The sequence below is a fragment of the Artemia sp. Qi Xiang Cuo genome, chromosome 6 (assembly GCF_049724085.1).
Source record: "Artemia sp. Qi Xiang Cuo chromosome 6, ASM4972408v1, whole genome shotgun sequence".
NCBI lineage: Eukaryota > Metazoa > Arthropoda > Branchiopoda > Anostraca > Artemiidae > Artemia > Artemia sp. Qi Xiang Cuo.
Window position 1 is genome coordinate 61,822,527 of NC_142799.1, and position 23,872 is coordinate 61,846,398.

The 23,872-nt window shown below is 39.8% G+C and overlaps 1 protein-coding gene across 1 annotated transcript in view; it reads right to left on the reverse strand.

Moving 5' to 3' along the window:
• The window catches only part of LOC148951480 (bumetanide-sensitive sodium-(potassium)-chloride cotransporter-like), a 177,904-nt gene that overhangs the window by 7,784 nt on the left and 146,248 nt on the right, over window positions 1-23,872 (reverse strand). The window lies entirely within an intron of this gene.

Below are 23,872 nucleotides of genomic sequence, written 5' to 3' on the forward strand. Positions count from 1 at the left end.
TGTATGAGCAAGGACAACGCTTAAAAGTATAGTTGAGAGTCAAACATTGTTACTCATCAAATTATGTTTCTTTTGTGACTTGTAACATTTTTTAGACTTTCCCGTATATCAAGTTTACCTCTGATTAAATTAAAAAAAAGTTTTTTTTAACTGAAATTAAGTAGCAACATTAGAACTTAAATGAACAAAAAATATTACGTTTACGAGGGAGGTTGCGTGCTTTTCAACAGTGTTAAAAAAAACTTCTTATTATTCAAATTAAACAACCCATGTGTTTCAGGAATCTTTCTTAAAATATTGGAACAAATTTCAAACTTTATCGTAAAGAGAAAACTATTGAGGAGAGGGCACCCCCTCATAAACCTAATAATTTATGTTCGTTTAAGTTACAATGTTGCTCCACACTTTGATTTGAAAAAAACAAACTATTTTTGAATTTAATCTCTGATGGATTTTATAAATGACGCCCGGAAACCACCTCTACGGAAAAATCTCCTTCCCCACGGAAAGATCCCTTAGGCGATTCAACCCCGGTGAAAATTTACCCCGGTCAATTACAGTAGGGAGTATCTATGGAATTTTCTCGGAGGTATAGCAATTCCCATGCTATGATTACCAGACCGGTTATTTGGCAAGGTATAATGTAATCAAGCATGTTTTGAGAGTATGGTCGTAATAATATAATTTAAGCAGACAGGTTTTTTTCTGTTAATCTATGGAATTTGCTCGGAGGTATAGCAATTCCCATGTTATGATTACCAGACTGGTTATTTGGCAGTGTATAATGTAGTCAAACATGTTTTGACAGTATGATCGTAATTATATAACTTAAGCAGACAGGTTTTTTTCTGTTATTCTATGGAATTTGCTTGGAGGTATAGCAATTCCCATGCTATGATTACCAGACTGTTTACTTGACAGTGTATAATGTGGTCAAACATGTTTTGAGAGTTTGGTCGTAATAATATAATTTAAAGCAGACAGGTTTTTTTCTGTTAATCTATGGAATTTGCTTGGGGGTATAGCAATTCCCATGCTATGATTACCAGACTGGTTATTTGGAAATGTTTTTTAGGGAAAGCTGTCAATGACCCATGTGTTATCCACAGTTCGATTTTTGAAGTCCGTGGAAACAGTTTGACGTGTTCGGGGAGATTACGTTCCTTGGCGTTTGATGGACATTTGCAAAAAAGGGATAATTAGTGATTGGATAATTTTTTAACATGAAATCTCTGAATAAAATATTTTTGGAGCATGTACTTGACGATGGAGAAAAAGGGTTAAGGTGATTAGCAATTACGAGCGGGGATTCTCCACCTGTTCCTAAACATTGCAAAAAAAGATAGTCAAATTGCGTATTTAGGAATGGTTTTTTAGGGAAAGCTGTCAAACACCCATGTGTTATCCACAGTTCCCTTTTTGAAGTCCGTGCTATCAAGAGCAGTTTCCGTATTTGTTGTGGAGAATTGCCTTAAGCCAACAATGGTTTAGAAATAAAACAAATTAACAGGAAATGACTGAAAAGTGTTTTGGGGGAGATTGGGTGATTGTGTACTGTATAATACACATGTGATGTTTGGACAGTGTTGTCAATTTAAAATAGTTTAACGTTCCCTTCGTTCCCCCCTTTCTGAGGACAGGGGAGGGGGGGGTCAATTTTGGAGAGAAAACCAAAAATACTCAGAATCAATAAATAAATGGGATCTGCCTCAAGGGGAAGGCTCAGAGGCTCTTCGTTCCCCCATTTCTAAGTGCAGGGGGAGGGGGAGGTCAATTTTGGAGGGAAAACCAAAAATACTCGGAATCGAAAATAAACGGGATCTGCCTCAAGGGGAAGGTTCAGAGGCCCTTCGTTCCCCCATTTCTAAGGGCAGGGGAGGGGGGTCAATTTTGGAGGGAAAACCAAAAATACTCAGAATCGAAAATAAATGGGATCTGCCTCAAGGACAAGGCTCAGAGGCCCTTCGTTCAACCATTTCTGAGGGTAGGGGAGGGGGGGGGGTCAATTTTGGAGGGGAAACAAAAATGCTCAGAATCGAAGATAATTTCAATTCGTCTTAGTTTTTTTTAACGATGCTCCTTATTTCTAGTTGAAAATGCTTATTTTTTTAATTTAATTGGGAATGAAAAGTCAAACTCTAACATAAAGAACAAGATATTTTGGAGGGTGTAGCTCACTTCATATACGGGATAATTTCCATTCGTCTTAGTTTCTAACGATGCTCCTTATTTCTAGTTGAAAATGCATATTTTTTAATTTAATTGGTAATGAAAAGTCAAATTCTAACATAAAGAACAAGGTATTTCGGAGGGTGTAGCTAACTTCATACACGGGATAATTTCCATTCGTCTTAATTTTTAACGATGCTCCTTATTTCTAGTTGAAAATGCATATTTTTTAATTTAATTGGGAATGAAAAGCCAAAGTGCTAGAATGGTTGAAATCCACTAGCTCAGAAGTGGGGTCTCAGTCCAAAAGCCAGAATGGTTGAAATCCACTAGCTCAGAAGTGGGGTCTTAGTCCACCAGCCTTAATGGTTGAAATCCACTAGCTCAGAATTGGGGTCCCAGTCCACCAGCCTGAATGGTGGAAATTCACTAGCTCAGAATTGGGGTCTTAGTCCACCAGCCTGAATGGTGGAAATCCACAAGCTAAGAATTGGGACTCTGATTCAACCAGCCTGAATGGTGGAAATTCACTAGCTCAGAATTGGGGTCCCAGTCCACCAGCCTGAATGGTGGAAATTCGCTAGCTCAGAATTGGGGTCACATTCCAACAGCCTGAATGATGGAAATTCACAAGCTCAGAATTGGAGTCTTAGTCCACCAGCCTGACTGGTTAAAATCCATTAGCTCAGAATTGGGGTCCCAGTCCACCAGCCTGAATGGTGGTGATTCACTAGCTCAGAATTGGGGTCTTAGTCCACCAGCCTGAATGGTGGAAATCCACTAGCTCAGTATTGGGAGTCTTAGTCCACCAGCCTGAATGGTGGAAATTCACTAGCTCAGAATTGGGGTCCCAGTCCACCAGCCTGAATGGTGGAAATTCACTAGCTCAGAATTGGAGTCTTAGTCCACCAGCCTGAATGGTTGAAATTCACTAGCTCAGAGTTGGGGTCTTAGTCCACCAGCCTGAATGGTGGAAATTAACTAGCTCAGAATTGGGGTCTTAGTCCACCAGCCTGAATGGTGGAAATCCACTAGCTCAGTATTGGGAGTCTCAGTCCACCAACCTGAATGGTAGAAATTCACTAGCTCAGAATTGGGGTCTTAGTCCAACAGCCTGAATGGTGGAAATTCACTAGCTCAGAATTGGGGTCCCAATCCACCAGCCTGAATGGTGGAAATTCACTAGCTCAGAATTGGAGTCTTAGTCCACCAGCCTGAATGGTGGAAATCCACTAGCTCAGAATAGGAAGTCTCAGTCCACCAGCCTGAATGGTTGAAATTCACTAGCTCAGAATTGGGGTCTTAGTCAGTGTTCAGATTGGAGCGTTGGGGTCCGACTATCTGGGCTTTATTTGTTAAGGCCTGAATGCTAAGCGATGGACATGAGCTCAATTGGGACCCCATTGTGAAAATGGAAAACAAAAAACAAAAATATATTGTCGGTATGTGTGTAGAGCATGGCATGGTTACTGCTAGGGCAACAGTCTAACCGTTGACGGTCTTAGGTATCCGTGAATAAGTTCTAAGGCGAGAGTGGAAGTTGGGAAAAATTTTTGGAGGTGCCCACCTCACCTGCCCAGAGTCTCAGGCAAGTGACCCTAAATTTGAAAAAAAAGTGGAAATTGGATCATATTTTCTAAACTGAGCTGAGACAATGAATAGATGCTATTGGGAAAGTGATTGGAGACGCTGGGCATCCGCGAACAAGTGCTAAATTGAGAGAGGAATTTGGGACAATATTTGGGGGCACCCACCCGCCCAGAGTCTCCGGCAAGTGACCCAAAAATTTAAAAAACACACAGAGACGACAGACACAAAGAGACGAATCACACACAGAGAGGACAAACACACAGAAACGACACATAGAGACGACACATGCACAGAGACGATACACACACACAGAGTCAACAAACACAGAGAGACGAGACACACACACAGAAATGACAAACACACATAGAGACGACACACACAAAGAGACGTCACACACACAAAGATACAAAACACGCTTAGAGACGACACACACATAGAGACAACACACACACACAGAGACAACATCCACACAGAGACGACACACACACAGAGAGACGACACACACAAAGAGACGACACACTCAAAGTGACGACTTACACATAGAGACGACACACACACACATAGAGACGACAAACACACAGAGACGACACACATAGAGAGACGACACGCACAAAGAGACGACAAACACACAGAGAAAACAAACACAGATAAGAAACACACAAAGCGACTACACACGCACAGAGAGTACAAACACACATAAACTACACACACAGACACAGAGACGACACACACAGAGAGACAACACAGACATAGATATGACAGACACACAGATATGAAACATCCCACAGAGACGACACATGCACAGAGACGACACACACACACAGAGTCCACTCACAAAAAGAGAGGACAAACACACAGAGACGACAGACACAAAGAGACGAATCACACACAGAGAGGAAAAACACACAGAAACGACACATAGAGACGACACATGCACAGAGACGATACACACACACAGAGTCAACACACACAGAGAGACGAGACACACACACAGAAATGACAAACACACATAGAGAGGACACACACAAAGATACGTCACACACACACAGATAGGAAACACACATAGAGACGACACACACACAGAGAAAACACACAGAGACAACATCCAAACAGAGACGACACACACACAGAGACGACACACACACAGAGACGACACACTCAAAGACACGACTAACACAGACAGAAAACAAACACAGAGAGACTAAAAACGCACAGACAAGACACACACACACACACAGAGACGACACACACATAGAGACAACACAGACACAGAGACGACACACACACAGAGACGACAAACACACAGAAACGACACACACACAGATAGAGACGACACACACATAGAGAAAACACAGACACAGAGATGACACACACACAGAGACGACAACACATAGAGAGACGACACGCAAACAGAGACGACAAACACACAGAAACAACACACACACAGATACGAAACACCCACAGAGACGACAAATGCACAAAGACGATACACACACAGAGTCCAGTCACACACAGAGAGGAAAAACACACAGATATGACAGACACAAAGAGACGAATCACACACAGAGAGGACAAACACACAGAAACGACATAAAGAGACGAGGCATGCACAGAGACGATACACACACAGACAGTCAACACATAAAGAGAGACGAGACACACACAGAAAAGAAACACACACATAGAGACTACACACACACAGAGATTTCACACACACAGATACGAAACACACATAGAGACGACACACATATAGAGACAACACACACACACACACAGAGACAACATCCACACAGAGACGACACACACACACACAGAGACGACAAACACACACAGAGACGACACTCTCAAAGTGACGACTTACACATAGAGACGACACACACACATAGAGACGACAAACACACAGAGACGACACACATAGAGAGACGACACGCACACAGAGACGACAAACACACAGAGACAACACACACACAGATACGAAACACACAAAGAGACGACACACGCACAGAGAGGACAAACACACAGAAACGACACACACACACAGAGACGACACAGACACATAGAGACAACACAGACACAGAGATGACAGACACACAGATACGAAACATCCCACGGAGACGACACATTCACAGAGACGACACACACACGCAGAGAGTCCACTCACACACAGAGAGAACAAACACACAGAGACGACAGACACAAAGAGACGAATCACACACAGAGAGGACAAACACACAGAAACGACACATAGAGACGACACATGCACAGAGACGATACACATACACACAGAGTCAACACACACAGAGAGACGAGACACGCACACAGAAATGACAAACACATATAGAGACGACACACACAAAGAGACGTCACACACACACAGATACGAAACACACATAGAGACGACACACACATAGAGACAACGCACACACAGAGACAACATCCACACCGAGACGACACAAACACAAACAGAGACGACACACACACAGAGACGACACACTCAAAAGTGATGACTAGGTTCACTTAGAACCTAGTCACTTAGTCACTTAGAACCTTAGATTCTAGGTTCACTTAGAGTGGTGTGCCACTCTAAGTGAACCTAGATCAACCCAACTTTTTGTATATATCTCTCAATATGACTCTGTTCGTGTGTCGTGTCTGTGCGTGTGTCGTCTCTGTGGGTGTCATTTCTGTGGTTGTGTCGTCTCTGTTTTTGTTCTGTGCTCGTTGTTTGGGTTTGTGTAGTGTCTGTCCGTGTTTAGTCTCGTTTTGTTTGTATGATCTGTGTGTGTGTGTCGTATCTTTGTGTTTGTTGTCTCTGTGGGTTTGTATTCTCTGTGTGTGTGTGTGTGTGTCATCTCTCTATGTGTGTCGTCTCTGTGTGTCTGTCTTCTCTATGTGTAAGTCGTCACTTTTGAGTGTGTCGTCTCTGTGTGTGTGTCGTCTCTGTGTGTGTGTTGTCTCTGTGTGGATGTTGTATCTGTGTGTGTGTTGTCTGTATGTGTGTGTCATCTCTATGTGTGTTTCGTATCTGTGTGTTTGTGACGTCTCTTTGTGTGTGTCTCGTCTCTCTGTGTTTGTTGACTCTGTGTGTGTGTATCGTCTCTGTGCATATGTCGTCTCTATGTGTCGTTTCTGTGTGTTTGTCCTCTCTATGTGTGATTCGTCTCTTTGTGTCTGTCGTCTCTGTGTGTTTGTCCTCTCTGTGTGTGAGTGGACTCTGTGTGTGTGTGTGTCGTCTCTGTGCATGTGTCGTCTCTGTGGGTGTTTCGTATCTGTGTGTCTGTCATCTCTGTGTCTGTGTTGTCTCTATTTGTGTGTGTCGTCTCTGTGTGTGTGTGTCATTTCTGTGTGTTTGTTCTCTCTATGCGTGTGTCGTCTCTTTGTGTGTTTCGTATATGTGTGTGTGTTGTCTCTGTGTGTTTGTCATCTCTGTGTGCGTGTCGTTTCTCTGTGTGTGTCGTCTCTGTGTGTTTGTCATCTCTGTGTGTGTGTCGTCTCTATGTGCAAGTCGTCACTTTGAGTGTGTCGTCTCTGTGTGTGTGTGTCGTCTCTGTATGTGTGTGTGTCGTCTCTGTGTGGATTTTGTCTCTGTGTGTGTGTGTGTGTTGTCTCTATGTGTGTGACGTCTCTATGTGTGTTTCATATCTGTGTGTGTGTGACGTCTCTTTGTGTGTGTCGTCTCTATGTGTGTTTTTCATTTCTGTGTGTGTCTCGTCTCTCTGTGTGTGTTTACTGTGTGTGTGTGGGTTTCGTCTCTGCACATGTGTTGTCTCTATGTGTGGTTTCTGTTTGTTTGTCTTCTCTGTGTTAGATTCATCTTTTTGTGTCAGTCATCTCTGTGTGTTTGTACTCTCTGTGCGTTAGTAGATTATGTGTATGTGTGTCGTCTCTGTGCATGTGTCGTCTCTGTGGGTGTTTCGTATCTGTGTGTGTGTTGTCTCTGTGTGTTTGTCGTCTCTGTGTGCGTGTCGTCTCTCTCTGTGTTGTCGTCTCTGTGTGTGTGTCGTCTGTGTGTGTGTGTTGTATCTATGTTTGTGTGTCGTCTCTCTCTGTGTGTATGTGTGTCGTTTCTGTGTGTTTTTAGTATTTGAGTGTGTGTCGTATCTGTGTGTGTTTGTATGTCGTCTCTGTGTGTGTGTGTGTCGTTTCTGTGTTTGTCATCTCTGTGTGTGTGTCGTCTCTATGTGTAAGTCGTCACTTTGAATGTGTCGTCTCTGTGTGTGTGTCGTCTCTGTGTGTTTGTGTCATCTCTGTGTGTATAATGTCTATGTGTGTTTGTCTCTGTGCGTGTGTCGTCTCTTTGTGTGTTTCGTATCTTTGTGTGTGTGACGTCTCTTTGTGTGTGTCGTCTCTATGTGTGTTTGTCATTTCTGTGTGTGTGTCTCGTCTCTCTATGCGTGTTGACTCTTTGTGTGTATATCGTCTCTGTGCATTTGTCGTCTCTATGTGTCGTTTCTGTGTGTTTGTCATCTATGTGTGTGATTCGTCTCTTTGTGTCTGTCGTCTCTGTGTGTTTGTCTTCTCTGTGTGTGAGTGGACTCTGTGTGTGTGTGTCGTCTCTGTGCATGTGTCATCTCAGTGGGATGTTTCGTATCTGTGTGTGAGTCGTCTCTGTGTCTGTGTTGTCGCTATGTGTGTGTCGTCTCTGTGTGTGTGTGTGTCGTGTCTGTGTGTGTGTGCTCTCTGTGAGTGTGTCGTCTCTTTGTCTGTTTATTCTCTGTGTGTGTGTGTGTTGTCTATGTGTATTTGTTTTTTCTGTGTGCATTTCTTCTCTCTATGTGTGTCGTCTCTGTGTGTTTGTCGTCTCTATGTGTGTATGTCGTCTCTATGTGTAAGTCGTCACTTTGAGTGTGTCGTCTCTGTGTGTGTGTCGTCTCTGTGTGTGTGTGTCGTCTCTGTGTGGATGTTGTCTCTGTCTGTGTGTTGTCTTTATGTGTGTGTCGTCTCTAAGTGTGTTTCGTATCTGTGTGTGTGTGACGTCTCTTTGTGTGTGTCGTCTCTATGTGTGTTTGTCATTTCTGTGTGTGTGTCTTGTCTCTCTGTGTGTGTTGACTCTGTGTGTGTGTATCGTCTCTGTGCATGTGTCGTCTCTATGTGTCGTTTTTGTGTGTTTGTCCTCTCTGTGTGTGATTCGTCTCTTTGTGTCTGTCGTCTTTGTGTGTTTTTTAAATTTTTGGGTCACCTGCCGGAGACTCTGGGCGGGTGGGTGCCCCCAAATATTGTCCCAAATTCCTCTCTCAATTTAGCACTTGTTCGCGGATGCCCAGCGTCTCCAAGCGCTTTCCCAATAGCATCTATTCATTGTCTCAGCTCAGTTTAGAAAATATGATCCAATTTCCACTTTTTTTTCAAATTTAGGGTCACTTGCCTGAGACTCTGGGCAGGTGAGGTGGGCACCTCCAAAAATTTTTCCCAACTTCCACTCTCGCCTTAGAACTTCTTCACGGATACCTTATCCAAGGAACGTAGCAAATTCCATAGATTAACAGAAAAAAACCTGTCTTCTTTAAATTATATTATTATGACAAAACTCGCAAAACATGCTTGACCACATTATACACTGCCAAATAACCAGTCTGGTAATCATAGCATGGGAATTGCTATACCTCCGAGCAAATTCCATAGATTAACAGAAAAAAACCTGTCTTCTTTAAGTTATATAATTATGATAATACTCTCAAAACATGCGTGACTACATTTTACACTGCCAAATAAACAGTCTGGTAATCATAGCATGGGATTTGCTATATCTCCGAGCAAATTCCATAGATTAACAGAAAAAAACCTGTCTGCTTAAGTTATATAATTACGATCATACTCTCAAAACATGTTTGATTACATTATACCTTGCCAAATAACCGGTCTGGTAATCATAGCATGGGAATTGCTATACCTCCGAGCAAATTCCATAGATACTCCCTACTAATTACCCTTAAAATCTTCACGCGTAAAATTGAGTCAGCAAAGAGAAAGTAAGACAAATAAAATTAATTTCGTATAGGAGTTCTAGCAAATTCACCAGTAAAAATTTCTCCTGAAAAGTTCATCCCAGGAGACATCCCTCCCCCATGGAAAGTTTTTCCCGTATAAAATTCTTCTAGCAGAAAATTCAACCCTCCCCCACACAAAAAATATAGACAAACTTCCCTATAACACATTCCATACGCTAACAATGAGCAAATTTTATTACTTTAAAACCTTTCCCCAGAGACTTTGGGGGGGGGGGTCATGTTATCTCCAAAGGCAATTTTTGGGGAAAAGGGTGTTTGAGGGGGCCTTCTTGTCCACCAGTCTTTTTGGTTACTGAAAAGGGGCACTGAAACTTTTAATTTCAGCTCAAATGAACTCTCTCCCGATATTATGGGACCATTGGGTCGATAAATCACTCCTGGGGATCGTGCATCCGTGACGTTTCATCTGGCAAAAATACAAAATTCCATATTTTTACATATAGGAGTCTTAAATCTCTACAGTAGGGTTTTCTGATACGTTAAATCTGTAGGTGGGATTTTCATAAAGATTCTTCGAATTTTAGGGGGTGTTTCCCCACTTTTCCGGAAATCAGACAAATTTTTTCAGGCTCCTAGCCTTTGATAGATAACACTAAACTGAATGTCCCTGATATATTTGGAATTGGCATAATAAGTCAATTCTTTTTATATGCTTATTGGTACCAAAGTCTCGTTTTTTAAAGTTTCGGTTACTATTTAGCCGCTTCGTTCCTTACTTACAGTGCGTTACCCCGAACTGTTTGATAAGATCAATTAGTTCGAAGGTTTCTTATTTTCAAAAATACTCCCAAGATAATGTACTTGATGAATATTTTCAAATGTGTCTTTTCTTACTTTTATTAAATAAAAAAAATAGTTTTTTTAACTGAAAGTAAGGAGCGACATTAAAACTTAAAACGACGAGAAATTATTCCGTATAAATAGCAATGTCTCTTCCCCCAAAAAAACTTCCTCCATGAAAAGATCCTCACATATAACCCCCGATCCCCCTCCCCCCACTACCAGAAAAAATTCTCCTTGGAAACGTCTGTATATTTCCCAATAACCAATACTACCTGTAAACATTGGGTAAAGTTTATAACTTTCAGCCCTTCCCCTTGGGACTGTGGGGGATTAATTCATCCAAAAAGACATAGTTATTATATTTTCTACCATGCCAAACAAAATGGTCATCTCAAAATTTTCATCAGCTGACTTTGGGAAAAAATGAGCGTGGGAGGGGGCCTAGCTGCCCTTCTTTTCTTTGGTCACTTAGAAAAGGCACTATAACTTCTAATTTCCGTTTGAATGAGCCCTCTCACGATGTTCTAGAACCATTGTGTCGGTACGATCACCCCTGGGGCAAGAAAAAAAACAAAAAAAAAACAAATAAACTCGCATCCGTGATTTTTCTTCTGGCAAAAATACAAAATTCGACATTTTTGCAGATAGGAACTTGAAACCTCTAAAGTAGGGTTCTCTGATGCGCTGAATCTGATGATGTGATTTTCATTAAGGTTCTATAACTTCTAGGGTATGTTTCCCCTTTTTTCGAAAATAAGGCAAATTTTCTCAGGCACGTAACTTTTGATGGGTAGGACTAAACCTGATGAAACTTATATATCGTTTTTTAAAGTTTCGGATACTATTGAGCCGGGTCACTCTTTACTTACAGTTCGTTACCACGAACGGTTTGATCTAAAGTAACTTAAATTTTCTATGTTTTCAGGATAATATTACCCCGTAGGTTGCAACCAAGGGAGCGCTAATCTTGATGTACATACTAATAAGCACTGGATTCCTTTTTTAATAATGAAGATATTTCTGAAAATTTTGAAGATTTACATAAACAAAACTGAAAAATATTTTTGAAGCCTGCTGAAAAATTAACTCCTATTTTTAGTGTCTTATTTACCCCCCCCCCCTCTCCTTTTTTTATTTAAGGAGTCTCAATATAAAGCACTACATTTTTCAGAAGAATCCTACTTTAAGTTTTGTCAATGGTGTCAACAAGAAAGCATCTGGCTGGGGGTGAGCGAGGTTGAGGATTGCCAATCTGGCTCTTATATACAACATATGAGTTTTTTCTTACTTCCACATTCATAAGAATTAGGGAACTCATCGAAGCTTTAATCTGTAATTAAGTAAGCAAAACAGGTTTTTGCAACTGAAAGCAAGGAGCAACATTAAAACTTAAAGACGAGCAGAAATTATTATGCATATGAGGGGGTTCGCCCCTCGTCAATACTACGCTCTTCACGCTAAAGTTCGAATTCTGTTCCAATTCTTGTAAGAATGACTGAATCACAAAGGCTGTTTAATTAGAATAAATAGTTCTTTTGAAAGTAATAAAAAGCTTTAGCGTAAAGAGCGAGGTATTGACAAGGGGGCGAATCCCCCTCTATACGTAATAACTTCTGTTTGTTTTAAGTTTTAATGTTGCTCCTTACTTTCAGTTGAAATAACTTGTTTTTCTTTTATTTGATTTCTGATCGTTTTTTAAATAAAGCTGGTAAAATCCAGTACCCCCTTCATGAAAAATTCTCTTCCACCATGAAACATTCCTCCATAGAAAGATACTCCCACGTAACTTCCTCAAATGACCCCCCCCCCCCCTAACCGGAAAAATTGTCCCCCTAAAAACGTCTGTATACTTCCTAATAGTAGAAAGGCCTCAGGAGGTCCCACCGGGGCACCAAATAAGGGCATAGAGTCCCTAGGGAGATGGTTTTCTCACTGAGAATAAAAAAACAGAATTTTTCTCACTTGAAAAAACAGGAATTTTCTCACTTTTATGGATGTTTCTTGGAGGGTTATGAGTGTTGGTCAATTTATTTGATGTTTTTCATGGATGTCAACATCAATTTATGTCTGTTTTATGGTTTTTGTCAGTGACAATGGAAAAACAGTATTTTTCTCACTTTGATGGATGTTTTCTGGTTTATTGAGTCTAACGGGGACCGGAGTCAATGACCTCTTCTTTCAAGATCAATTGATTGTTGTTGTTGTTGTTGTAAGTACATGCTTTAGGCCAATGTTATGATCCAGAAATAGTAAACAGTATTTGTTGTTGTTGTTGTTTTTAATTTATGTCTGTTTTATGGTTTTTGTCAGTGAGAATGGAAAAACAGTATTTTTCTCACATTGATGGATGTTTTCTGGATTAATGAGTCTAACGGGGACCGGTGTCAATGACACTTCCTTCTCAGCCAATCAGCGAGTCGGTTTACATATTAGCGGTGGAGGGTATATGAGGAAAGGATTTTTGCTATAGTTTTTATTAGTCTGTGAATAGAATTCAAAGGAGTGAGAAGAACAGTTTTGACTTTACTCATTTGGATAAATCTTTTTGCGTGTTGATGATGAGTGGAATGTTTACCCTCTTAAAAGTTGATAGTGGAGTTGATGGTAATAATACAAGAGCACCAAACATTGCGGTGGAAATCACGAGAGGATCACGGCTTTGTCTGGAATGGGATGAAGTATATGCAAGATATGTGATATCCTTGAGCAAATTTAAAATGGAGGATCAATTATGTTTCGCTGCAAAAGTTGATATAGCACATGTGAATAGACTTCAATGTGCTTTAAGTGCATTAGTGAAACATATCGAAGACAATAAACTCTATCGCTAATTGTACATGTATAGTATTATTGTTGTTGTTGTAATTATTCAATAAAATTGTTTCGAAATTGAAAATGTTCCTTTCTTTTCTGGTTATGGCTAACGAATCAGGGTCAGTCTAGAGTCGGCAGTCATAGTGAAATTACTGAAAAATGAATAAATTTGAGACGCATAAATATAGATCAAATCTAGTGTTTATGGAAAAGCATTTGATTTTGGATGACGATTGACTTAAGTTTACTTTCCAAAGCAGGATGTTCTCTCATCAGGGAACACTTGAACATATAATGAGGAGTGGTTTTCCCCAAGTAAAATAATGTATGAAACTCCTAAATTAGGAATCAGACACATATACTCATTTTATTGATATATTAATTGGAACAAAGCAGAATCATATCGTGGATATACTTTGGAAAACATTGCCAATGGATACAATGTAGATGGCTCCTCCTTCGAAAGAGGTAACGTCACAGAGTTACTCCTCTCCCCATTCCCCTCACTGAATTTATCGAGCGAGGACGATCAGTTTCGTTTTAGCTGTGAGAGAGTTGACAACGGAAACCGAAAAAAAAATGTTCTATACATGTCCATTGTGCATGTACACTCTTTGCAGTTAGATTCAATGTGAGAATTGTACAATTATTGATGACTATAGTGAAAAGTGCAAATTATGTAATCCATGTAAATTATATAGAGGCTATGCAGTACAAATTAATGGATGTAATTCATGTCTTGAGGAGGTGTGTGACTCTCACCCTAGAGGGCACCTGTGCTCCGATTGTCACTATGATAAATGTGATCAGTGGGAGAATACTTACCCCGCTATGATTGGAAAGAATCCCAAACGTAATTTTAGTTTATTTCTACGAGATTGGTATCGTCGTGGATTTAAATTATTCTGGGAAGAGGAATCTGGTCTACAATTCAACTGTTGGGGTAACAAGACAATTTGGTTTCTACGTCACCGTTGTGACGACACTGCCTACTATGACGATAAACCAAGTGATTTTTATTTGGCAGTTACCGAATGTGATTCACCATTTGAAAACACTGTATGTGATATTGCTTCAAATAGACATATTGAAACTCATGAATTTCATATGAATGCAAATAGTATCATTAACTATACAAAGAGATATGACAAGAGTGAAGTTACATTGTACTGTAGAAAATGTGACCCTGACTTTGCAGTCAATCAAGATCAATATACAGTGAATCCAAATGATTTACCGGCATTAGTGGTTCACGACAGTTGCCTATACATCGAAGAAGAAGAATAAGAAATCTAAAGTGAAGATTTAAAGACATTGTTGTATATATATATATATATATATGCATTTTATTAATAAACATATTCACAAACATTTTTTAAGCACTTTACTCTTAGGGCACTGAAATCAATAGTTAACGGTCTTTTTTTTTATCTAATTTAAAGTCTATAGACATTTAATTTTTTTCTAAAGGATAAAAATAGAAACATTGATTTCTATCCTAAGGCTATAGACTACTGATTTTCATGATTTTTTTTCACAAGTTGTGTAATAAAAACGTTTGATTTCTGAGTTTAGTATATTTTTACTTTTTGCTTTACTGAAAATGCTGGCGTAGGGGTGCTTTCTTAGTGATAAATGCTTTTCTAGACAAAATTATGTGGATGAGGGCACTAATTTTCTTTCTGTAAAAAAGGGAGAAATTATTTTCGATACTAACTTTTTTCTCTTCTTTAAGGCAAATTGTGAAGAATGCCCGCCGCCACCCAGTAAAAGAGCAAGGGGTAATAATGCGGCCCCTGCGAAGGCGACAGATTGTGAAGAATGCCCGCCACCACCCAGTAAGAGAGCACGGGGTAATAATGCGCCCCCTGCGAAGGCGACAGTTGTCCAATATGGTCGCTAGCCGAAGCCTCCTAAACATAATGTTACCTGACCAAGCCGCAGCCCAATCTGCACAGGATTGTGACATCGATGGTCCATCCACTAGCAGGAAATTCAAAAGTGAATGGTCAGCTTCCTACACGATGGCGAGTACCGCTCCTGGTAAAGTCGATGCCCCACCAACACAAGGTCCGCCGATGGTACAGCATGCTTCGCCTGGGCCTTCGGGCACTCAAGTGCAGCCAGGATTTGCAAATGTGAGCATTTTTCCTACCTATCTCATAGAAATATATATCTATTTCTTCCAATGTATTTTTAGTCTTTTCTTTTCACTATTTTTCAACACTGTGTAAAAGTGTATCTCAGGAATATTAAAATAATAACCCCTCGCCCCCGAACCATTGTTTTAAATTTCTCTGCCCCCCCCCTCCCTCCCTCAGAGATATCTAAATATAATGTAATTTTTTTTTTTTTTGCATGTCAAACCGCTCTTTTTTTCTAATCTTTACTATTTTCTCTGTCCCCTCACTGTTGCTATCTCTTCGATATCTCATAATAATATTTTTAGGTAATTTCTAGTTTTTACTGCTATCTCTCCACTATGAAACTCAAAATGCTATTTTTCACAATTGAATATTATAGTTTTATGGGGAAGGACAGAGATTATCCCATTTATCTCATTGCACATATGGATTCTAATTTACGTAATATTTTTGACAGCTTACAACTTGCCAAGAATTTAGGGGCTTAGCATTGACAATAAGAGTTAACGGTTTCCCATTTATTTGTAGTGTTTCCCTGAGAATACGCATGGAACAGAACATACGCAGCTTACAATAATTAAGCTAATGAGTCCTAACCTAACCAGTGTAGGGAATTAGAGAGAGAGAGAAACGACTTATGACCTAACAATATTTTTTTTGGACATTACGTACGCGGCTGGGAGCCGCGGTGGCGGCTGGGAAGCGCCGGTGGGCCCAGGAAGTGCCGGGGGAAGCGCCGCGGGAAGCGTCGGGGAAGCGCTGCGGGAAGCGCTGCGATGGTCCTCTGGGCCGACTCGGAGGGGGGAGCATTAAATAGTGGAAATTGGGAGGGGAGTTGTTTGAACAAAATCAAATTTTGTTCTTCTATGTAAAGCGACGTTTTAGATTGTAAATATCTTATATTAATTTGGAAATTGGAACTTTCAGTTGAATTAACCAAATGCTACTATGTGCATACTGCTACTACTACTACTAAGCGCTTTTAAATAATAATAATCCCAATTTAAAAAACAGTAGGGATGATTTGAACACATTGAAAATAAGCTATTTTTTTCATTTATAGATTGGAGCATTGGTCCCTTATTCCTTGTCACCGTCATCATCCGCTGGAGAAGGAGAGGAGCTCTCCAACAACAATTCAACATGGAGTGGTATCATTAATGAGCAAATACCTGATAATATTGATGAGTTTTTAGATGATTTTCTTTTTAATGTAGATAATAGCACAGTTGGGCAGGGGGACTTGAGTCAAAATACACTACAGCTTTTGGAGGATTTTACAAACGAATTAACTGGGAACCCTCCTCCCACCTCCGATACCCTAACGAATCCACTTCAAAAAACTGAAGTGGAACATTCGCATACCCCAAATATTGTTGAACAACGTGGGGGAGGGAGTGTTGATAATATACAAGAGGGGGAGGGGGTAATGACCAATTTACACCATTTCCCGACTTTCAGCTGTCCAACACAATTTTGACAATTTGGGACTTGAGTCAAAATACACTACAGCTTTTGGAGGATTTCACAAAAGAATTTACTGGGAACCCTCCCCCCACCTCCGATAACCTAACGAATCCATTTCAAACAACTGAAGTGGAACATTCGCATACCCAAAATATTTTTGAACACCGTGGGGGAGGGAGTGTTGATAATCTCCAAGAGGGGGAGGGGGTAATGACCAATTTACACCATTTCCAGACTTTCAGCTGTCCAGCACAATTTCAAATACAATAGTTGTCTACACTGCGACTTTTGGGGACCCGTTTAATTCATTTATGGGGTGAAATTATGTGTTTGATCCCGTAGAAATTGTGCATGTCTATGTAGATAAAATTCGTGCACTGCTGGAGAACCAAATTCAATTGTGGGGGAGGGATTCAATTAAGGTTTCAATTGTTTTAAAGGTATTTTATTTAAATTAGGAGAAAAGCGAAGTTTATTATCATTATGTACATTCCGAGATGCGCATGATTTATCCGAATTTAGAAAATTTTGAGGGTGTTTTTTCGGAGTGGGTAGGTCATATTATAGCGCATCTTGAGAACTTTAATGAAAACGGTAGTGAGTCTGTAGTTTTGTTTATTGATAATTTAAGCGTTATTATCTGTAAGTTTAAAAAGATTTTAGTTTAAGAGGGGGGCATAGGGACACGGGTACAGTTTTAAAATATAATCCAGATCTAGTAGGTTGTCGTGGTGTCCAGAAGATTTGTTTTGTAACAGATCAAAAATGTTTCAAGTATGCTTTCCTCATATCAGCATTTCAGCCTCTAGCAGATGACCCTACCAAGACGAATTTAGACGATTGGGCTGCACATGGGAAGGAAGGGTCCAATTTCTCCATTGTAGATTTTACTTGTTTAGAGGGGAAATACCAAGTAACGCTACGATCCATTGATATTTTTGAAAATGTGATATTTTTTAAATATCGGCGTTACTGTGGCTCAGTATGACACTGAATTTGAAGATGGGGTTCGTTTAAAAAGAAGGGGGTGGTCTTCCCTGTAAGGGGACCGTCAATTGATTTGGTCAGATACTGGGTTTGGTTGTTGTATACACCCCCATCTAGTGACTTTTCCAATTCAATTGACCATTTTAACCCGATCACAGACATCAATAGAGTTCTGGGGGAGGGTACGAATAAGGGGGTACGTTTCTACTGTCCAACATGCCTCTCTCGAATTTGGACTGAATTAAAGTTGCGAAATCATACGAAGCGTTGAAGCCGGGAGGGCTACAAGACAGTGGAAATGGTTTCACAGAATAGGGCTATTCTACGCTTTAAAAATTTTTAAAAAACCCTCCTCCAGTGCAACAAGATATCATTAGACTGTGAAGCTAAGCTGGTGGAGGTGAATGACCCCCGATTTCCAAACCGAGTCAAAGAACATCAAGCTATTGCTGAGCGTGTACAGAGACTGTGTAGAAAGTAGTCTAGTGCCGAGAGCACAAGTGCTTGCAATTCGCTCTCTACAGTATAGAAATTATACTGTGAGAGTGGAAAAAAATGTAATGTCATGTATATCTGACAAAGTCTATGTGCTCGAGAATGGTGTGAGTGTCCTGCCTCATGGCCACTAACGTATTTCAGATCGAGTTGAATGCATAGACTATCGCAATAAACTTGGTCTGGATAAATTAACCTAACCTGACTAACCCAACCACTAACCACCACCACCAACCCATTCATAAATTAACTAACCACCACCAACCCGTTCATAAATTAACTAACCTAACCCTGACTAACCCAACCACTAACTACCACCACCAACCCATTCATAAATTAACTAACCACCACCAACCCGTTCATAAATTAACTAATCTAACCTCAACTAACTCAACCACTAACCTGTAGCAGTGACTACAACTATTGTGTACAGTTTTCTTCCAACGCGGCCCCCGGGGAGGAGGGGGAGGGGCCCTTCCCGCAGCCGGCCCCGGAGGGGGGGGGTCCTTCCCGCGTTCGGCCGGCCTTCGGCCCCGTGGCCCCGGGGGGGGGACCCCATTTTTAAATTCATAATGTTCAACTGTGCTAGTTCATGTTCCAAGTGTTTTTTTTCTGTTGTTTTCATGTGTTGTTTTCAAGTGCTCTTGTTGTTGTTTTGTATAGAAAAGTGTGCTGCATAAAGTGTTCTTGTTGTTGTACAGAAAAGTGTTTTTAAGACAATAAGTGTTGTACAGATAGTTGGTGATTACTGTTGATGGACAAAAAGTGTTTTTATTTTTTGTTGTACATAAAGTGTTATTCTAATCGTTGTTCATGTTGAACAAATAGACGTTTTCATGTTGCCGAAATAAATGCTGCCATGAAATTTTGTCAACTGTTCTTGTTAACGTACTAGATAGATCTATGGGAAAATTATTACTACTACTACTACTTATTCATTGGACACGTGTGATTTACAGTTAGTTGTAGTCCAACTGTTGTCAACAGCAGCAGCAGCATTTGTCGATCTAAAACACCCTTCAAATCTTTTCTTTGTGGGCCGTCAATGTCGGGGAAAACAACACTTTTAACCAAGATAATTCAAAACTGGAGAAAATGTTTTTGGAAAAACCGAAAAAAATCTACTATTGCTATAGTATTTGGCAGGAGTCATATGATCAAATAAAAGCTATTGCCACAACCATACCAATACAATTCAAATACATTCATATTTTCAATAGTATTGAATCGAACTCGTGGCTGATTATTGATGATTTGGCTGAATCCATTCAACAGTTCTCACAGGAAATGCTGAAACTGTTCAATGTTCGCTCCCACCATGAACATATTACCATAACACTTGTTCTAAACAATCTGTTACATCAGAGCAAATGTATGCGAACCCTTGCTTTGAATTGCACTATCTATGTTACCTATCGAGTTGTTCGTGATTCTAGCTCGCTCATAACTCTCAATAAACAAATATACCCCGGCGCCCCTAAATTTCTGTTGTCAGCGTACACTCAGGTGACTAATAAACCCTACGGTTACATTTTGCTGGATCATAATCAGAGCACACCCGAGGATCTACGCGTAGTCACCGACATTTTCGACAATGAAATTACAGTATATCTTCCGGTGAACAGTAGAAAAGACTATTAGTTGGCGTTACACTGAAGAAACTACACGAACAACGGCATTTATTTTCCGTTTTAAGCACTTCAAAACCCTTGCTTAGGAAGGCCATACTCAAACACGGTGTTGACAATGATTTCATTAATCTAATATGTGAACTTTGTTTAAATTTAACTGAGGGCAATGTTCAACGGCCAGAAGGTTATAGAGAACAGACAAAGCAACATCGTTCCACTGTCCGTGCCTTTGATATTTAAAAAATGTAAAAATATTTTTAAAGAACACGGCTCCTTCAAGCAGGTGGTAGCTTTTTCTCACTTTTACTGCCAATAATTACAGGAATTGTAAACAGTTTTCTCTAGAGAGAGAGAATGGCAAAACCATATAAATTGACACCATTTGAACTCTTCCTCTCGCCCGTCAAACATTTTGAAGAAAATCTAAGCAAATTCATTGATGATGAGAATATTGCCGATCACAAAAAACTGCTTTTACTTCAAGATGCATTGCGACGTGTGAACAAGCATAAATCATATCGTGAGAGACCCACTGCCACCGTCACTGTTACCGATCCCTCTAAACAGGAAATATCTCCTCAAGACTCTGCAGCAGCATCAAAGGAGAAAGAATTGAATTCAATTGTATCGAAAATTGGATACCTATTACCACTGACCTATCAATAACAGAGTAAAAGAGTATTATCTTATCTCATGTTGGAAACTGGTGGTGATCAAGTTCAAGTCGACAGCACAGGGAAACGAATTATAATTCAGGGAAGAAGTTATAATCTAGTTTGATTTAATTTGTGATGTGGTGACGAATCGTAAAGGACTTTTATCCTTTGACAATAATCTATACACCTTTCTAAGTGTATCAAACTTCCTCAAATGTCTTATTGGTAATAAGTATATTCTAAAGAAACTAAGAGAATATAGTCCTCCTCCAACACCAGCACCAACACCATTTAAAAAAGAAGAAGAAGATTCAATATTTGAAAATACTAGCAACAGCAGCAATGATTTTACAACACCTGTGGCTGCTAGTCAAAAGCGAAGACGAATTGATTCACCTTCCAGTTTGCAAAAGGGGAATGGACATTACACTACGTGTTTGCGTTCAAAATGGATGAAGTTCTGAAAGGTGTCTATGAAAATACTGGTGAAGCGGGAAGTTTAAGTTCACCCAAAACGCTTTCTAAAGTTGTCTCCGGCACCACATTGAAAAAAGCAAAAGAGTATCTAGAGAATGAACCGAGTTACAAACTGCATCGCAATCACAGGCTTCGCGGCAAACAATATCGACAAAGTAAAGCCTTTTTCCCTCTGCATATAATGCAAACGGATCTTTTAAGTTTAGACACAATTCAACAGCATCACAATGCACCCTTTAAATATATTCTGGTGGCAATCAGTGCCTTTAGTCGCTATGCATATGACATTCCACTAAGGTCAAAGAGAGGTGTTGAAGTTGCTCAGGCCATTGAAAGTATTCTTGAACAGGATTCGTATAGAAAAATTCAATTGGACCGCGGTAGTGAATTTTTTAATCCCCATGTGCAAAAGGTTCTTTTGAAATATAATACAACACTTTATCATAGTCACAGCCCGATAAAGACTGCATTGGCTGAACAATTAATAGGAACGATTCGTCTACTAATTTCAAGATATTGCACACTGAAAAATACACCGGCTTTTATTCATGATTTAGATAAAATCATGCAGATATACAACCATCGACCTCATCGATCTCTGTTCAACTCAAGCCCTTGGGATGTTCACTGCAATGAAAACACATTTGATGCTTTTCTAAAGCAACATTCCAATGGTGAAAAAGAAAAAAAAATGTGAAGAAGAAATTCAATGTTGGTGAAACTGTTCGAATTTATAGAACCACCAATATTTTTGAAAAGGGGAATTATTTATGGAGCACCGAAATTTTTAAAGTGTCCAAAATCCTGGACACCGAACCCACGACATATCAACTGCGAGACACCAAAGATGATGAGATTCTCGGCGGTTTTTATGAATACGAACTGCAAAAAGTTAGAAACACTAGTGAAATGTATCAAATTGAAAAGATATTAAAGAGTCGTACTCGTAGGGGCAAGAGACAGTTGCTTGTTCGCTGGCTAGGATACAACTCAGATTTTGATTCTTGGGTCAGTGCTGAAGATATTAACAATGCCCAATGATTTCTATGTGACTTTCATGTCCAATGTTTCTGATCCTCTCTACAATGATTTGAATAGAACAAGGGATTTTTGGACGAAACTCTCCCCCACCATCAAATTCGACGGAAAGTATGAAGTGGCTCTTGTCGACTGTATTCTCAAAAATACCTACGACATCCTGAGAAAGGATCGTAAATATGAAATAAAAATTAGACCCTATGATTGGACGCCACCACCATCCTCGAGTGATCAAGAACAAATTAAAAAAATCAATTGGATGAATTATCCATACATTGAATTACCCTATGAGAAACTCACCTGTATGAATGATTTATGTCATTCTATTAATAAAATAATTTTCGTTCGTAAGAAAGAAGCTTTTCATTTCAACTATTCAAAGGAGGAGGGTAAGATCTACATTAGTTCACCTATTGCCAGCGAAAAGGTTATTCTCAATGATAATCTAAAGGATGTTCTTGAATTTAAGCTCAACATAATCAATGGTAAAAGTGCCGGAAACACTAATTTTATTTTTTCTTACTACTCACCTGCCTTCTCCACAGACACCTGTATATTTCTCTACGCCTCATTTTTGGAAATATCTCGGGTTGGTAATTCAATTGATCCCCTCTTACGAGTTCTTGAACGAAAAACCAATCAAGAGCATATTCACCACTACAATAAAAAGCATCTTCAGTATATTCCCGTAAACACTTCCTATTTGGAACTCTGTCAGTTAACACTAAGAACTGAATTGGGTGATCCCATAACAATTTCAAAAGGTTTGGCTGTGATTACATGCCATTTTCGTCCCATCGTTCAACAGCAAGATGTCTACTAAAAAAGTGGTATTCACTTGTCCTGATATTGACTGTTATGATAATGCTCATAGCCCAAGACAACAGGGCAATGGAATGGACTATTACAAAGGTCACTCGTCAATGTCTGGAGACGGTCTTGGAAGTTGGTTTGCTAGGCTGTTTCGCTCTCCGTTACCGCGGGCTAGAAAATATCTTATACCGGCTGCACCAGATTTAACATTCTCTAAACTATACAATTGGGGCTCTGGCAAGGATTTTAAAAAAAGTGCTACGGAAAATCTTAGGTCCAGTGCGCGAATCCTTGGCGAGAAATTAAAACAAAATGGTAAAGGCTTAAAAGGTCAAGAAACAATGCATCACTCATCAGTCTCCACTCAGGTCGGAAACGAAAGACATCATCCCTCTTGTCAAAGAAAAGAAGGAAAAAGTCGACACGTACTGTAAACAGAAGAAGAAGCCCCAGGAAGAAAATTGTTAGATCGAAACTAGATTTCTTCTCCTAAGATGTCCTACCTGCCGCATAAGGATTCTCAACCTTCAATCACCGCCTCATTGAATCTATTTAATGCAGGAAATGTTGATGTGAGTGTCAAGCATGGATACTATGAACAATTTTATCCACAACAACCCCTCTCCGATAATATCCACTTTCAAATTTATTCCAATGAAGACCACTTTATGGATATGTCTTCGACATTTATAGATTTACATAGGAAAATCTGAAAATCTAAAGACGCGAAATCAATACGGGGTAATGGAATATTCTATGAAAATTGCGTATGACACAGTCTATGTGGCCAAATCAGTGTC